The sequence below is a fragment of the Hylaeus anthracinus genome, unplaced genomic scaffold (assembly GCF_026225885.1).
Source record: "Hylaeus anthracinus isolate JK02 unplaced genomic scaffold, UHH_iyHylAnth1.0_haploid 11989, whole genome shotgun sequence".
Taxonomy (NCBI): Eukaryota; Metazoa; Arthropoda; class Insecta; order Hymenoptera; family Colletidae; genus Hylaeus; species Hylaeus anthracinus.
In genome coordinates this window covers 1634849-1639164 of record NW_026534337.1, presented here as the reverse complement: position 1 = coordinate 1639164, position 4316 = coordinate 1634849, and positions in this window count along the sequence as shown.

Here is a 4316-nt window from a genome sequence, read left to right as displayed (position 1 = left end):
CCACAAGACTGGACGGAAGGGGTGGTAGTGTCCATAGCAAAGAAGGGCAATGGGGAAAAAGTGGAGGATTATAGGGGAGTGACGCTGACTCAGACAGCATATAAAAATGCGGCAGTTCTGGCTGAAAGGCTGAGGAAAGAGATAGAGGAAAGAGGGATACTTCCGCCGAATCAAACAGGTTTTAGAAAAGGAGTGGGAACTATGGACAATATTTACGTACTTAACTATCTGATTAACAGACAGATAGCGAGAAAGGGAGGAAAGATGTTGATATTGTTTGTGGACATGAAGGCAGCGTTTGATTCAGTGAACAGAGAAGTTACTTTGTATGTATATGAACGGCAAGGACAAAGTTCAAATATATGTTTATTCCTCGACGACTGACGAGCTACTGTCTTTATTCCTGTAACTTACAATACTTTTACGTACACTAGCGCTAGCCACGTATGTGGCTACTTACACGTACATTCACCACACGTACACTACATCCTTCGCCTTTTTAATGTACATGCAATATATATATGTGTGTGTATTACAATACAGTTACGCTAACCAGTGGCGTTGTAACGCTCTACTGATTTCCTTACTCTAATAGATTTTCTCGTACCCAGTTCTTCTTTAGGTTCTTGCGCGTTTGTTCCTCCGTTCCGTTTGTTTACATTTTTATTCTTAAAACTAGTCTCCTTCCATATTCTCATCTGATCGTAATGTCGTTTGTGCTCCTCCCCGTCTTTAAATCTCACCATACAACTTCGAGGAGACAAGTTTCGTATAATTGTGACATTTTCGGGCGGTATTTTTGAAAATCTTTGGCCATAACTATGTCGTTTTGTTGGAATTTTTCGTTGCGATTTCCTATAAAATTTTTGATTTGGTCTTCTTGTTTTAATTCGATAATTTTTTTACTGTCCGGGCGTAGTATATCCAAAGTTCTTCGAAATTCCCTACCCATTAACAATTTTGCCGGTGTTTCCTTTGTAATTGTGTTTTGTAGTTCGGTAATTGAACAAAAATCTACGTATGGCGGTTTGTATATCGATATTTGAACTATTCATAATGGCTTTTATTTTACGTTTAAATATTTTTACGAAATTTTCCGCTGCGCCGCTAGTAGCCGGGTGTTTTGATGCCGCGAGTGTATGTTTAGTTCCTATGTTTTTCAAAAAAGATTTGAATTCACCACTTGTGAATTGGGTTCCCGAATCTGTTATTACGTGATGCGGTAGACCATGCTTCAAAAACGTATCTTTGAATAATTTAATTGTGTGCTCTGGTGATATATTTTTTACTATATATATTTCCGGCCATTTTGAAAAGGCATCTAAAATTAATAGAAATGTGTGTTCTAAAAAAAGCCCTGGGAAGTCTGCATGAATCCTATGCCAAGACTGTGCTGGGTACAGCCACGGAAAAAGTGTCATTCTTCTTGGACTATCGTTTACTTCGATACAATATTTGCATGTTTTAACTCGTTCTTCAATATGACTATCAATTTTCGGCCACCAAACGACTGACCTTGTCATACTTTTCATTCGAACTACGCCAAAGTGCATCCTACTTGGTATTATTACTCTTTGGCCCAACATTAAACATTCTTTTTCTGTACTTAATTCGTCACGTCGTAATGCATAAGGTTTAAATTCTTCTGACCACGCATTCATTTTACGCTCTGGTCATCCATTGGTTACCATTCGTTTTATAAGCGATAATACTTTATCCTTACTAGTTTCGCGAGCTACGGCTTTATAATCTAAACATGTAATTTTGCTTTGAATGACATAATGTAAGTGACTGTAGCTTGACACTGAATCTAAAATTTCATTTTGTTCAGCATAATTTATTGGTAATCTTGACAGGGTATCTGCGACTATATTATCTTTAGTTCCTATAAATTCTACTTTATAATTGAAAGCTGATAAGAAGTATGACCAATTCTGTAATCTACTTGCAGCCATTTTTGGTATTCTTTTTCCAGGACAAAAAATTTGCGATAAAGGTTTATTATCTATTCGTAAAATGAATTCTCGAGCATAAAGATAGTCGTAAAACTTGGTTATGACAAAAATAACAGCCGCAGCTTCTCTGTCAATTTGCGAGTATTTTGCTTACGCCTTTGTTAATTTTTCCCCGTCGGAATACGGTTGGCTTATCTACGCACCTAACCCTAAGAGCTCTTTCACACGACGATACGCGTATGCAGGATACCGATGGTACACATAATGTTATGGTAGCGTTCAGATGGCGATTCTCGCGAGATACAGTATCGCGATACTGATTTTCGGTATCCGCGGTTGGTCGGCCGCCGGCAACTTTTTCTGCGTCGGGGCGGCCGACGAAACATTGAAATAGATGCAAGCATTCACACGATGCATGCCGATATGCTCCCGAAGCTTTGTTCGCGTACGCGAGAATGTTCAAAGAATAACCATCGAAGTTCCCACACCACAAAGCATATATTTACAACTCTTACTTTAAGTACAGATATTTACAAAACTTATGCACTATTTAGAACTATTTACAAAAGTCAGCTAAGTTAAGCGCGCCCGAAGCCTTTGGTTCGAAGCGAAAGCGGTAAAGAAAACCGAAGCGCACGTGGTTCGATTTAGCTTTAAAAGCGAAGACTTTAAGCGAGCGTGCTACACGTAAGCGTTGGCGACAAAAGACTAATTAGCCGGGCGCTCGCACGGAGATTCCCGATTCCTGGAATCTTCTAGAATTCTTTTGTTCGGCGTCACCCGTCTCTCCCCCCAGCTACTCCGGCGCTCCGTTGGCCAGCCGGATCTCATCCATTATTCCAGAACGGTTTTCACTAACTAAGAACGCGTGTTTCTCAAACGAGAAGATATGTTTAACTGAAAAACAAATGATCAACGCCGAGCTACAAAATTACACTCCGGGACAAAAAGATAGCACACTTTAAAATTAACATAATTTTTATTTATTTAACATTACAACTAAGGTTTTGTTTTTATACATTCTTGCAAAATACCTCTATAAACATACACAAATAAAATTGGATCGAATTTCGCCATTCTATACAATTTTATTAAAAAGAAAAGAACTTTTAAGGAAATATAGTGGGACGAAATGATAGCACGTTTAACTTAAGATTGTGTATAACAATAAATCAACGAATGATATTTAATGTTTAATATCTTATGCCTCCTCCTTTAGATTTAATAACAGCGATCATTCTCTTTGGCAAAGATTTGTAGAGTTTTTTAATAGTTTTTTGCTTTAATTGCTCCCACTCATCTTGAATACACTTTTTTAATTCGGCAATATTTCCAAATTGTCTGCCATTTCCATATACAGCTCGGGCAAGATTTCCCCAACAATTTTCAATAATGTTAAGGTCGGGTGACCTTGCTGGCCAATCCAAAACGCGAATTTTTTCTCGGGAAAAGTATTCTTTTACTACTTTTCCAGTGTGTACTGCGGCATTATCCTGCTGAAAAATAAACTTCTCTCCAGCAATTCTGGTAGCGTACGTGTTTATTTGTTCCTTAATCATTTCTAAGTACAGTTTGCTATTCATTTTTCCTGTTATAAATTTGATTTCCATTTTACCATAGTACCCGATACCGCACCAAATCATCACACCACCACCTCCCATTTGCCGACGACTCAAAAACTGTTCCTCTTTTCGCATATCGTGAAAATAGTAACTCAGACCATCAGGTCCATCTAAGTTAAACCTCTTTTCATCAGTAAATATTATTCTTCGCCATTTCTTTCGCATATGAATATTGTTTTCCGCAAAATGTAATCGATTCATCTTATGTTGCACAGTTAACCAAGGCTTTTTCTTCAATTTTCTTCGTGTTATGTATTTGCAATTTTGTAAAACACGTCTCACATTCTTTACATTAGTGTCTACACCAACATTTTGAGCTATTTGCCTTGCAGTCATCTTAGAATTTGATGCTGCTCTTAGTATTGCACGTCGTTCCCGGGCATTTAGACTTCGCAGACGTCCAGAACTCTTCTTTTTACCATAATTTTCCGGATTTTTCAAGAAGTTTATTATTACTTTTCGACTTCTATTCATAATTCTTGCTATTTTTGTCACTGAATATTGTTCTTCTTTCAATTTTATTATAATGTCAATTTCACATGCGTTCAATCTCTTTCCGCGACCCATTTTTGCATAATATTTCGCCTTTTTTGAACAAATATACAATACGAAATAACATCACAGACTTTATTAACTATGTTTCGGGGTTAATGTTCGCAATTTGCGAACTTCAGTGTAACTGGAAAGCGTAGATTTACTACACGTGCTATCATTTTGTCCCGCTTGCGAACAATAATAT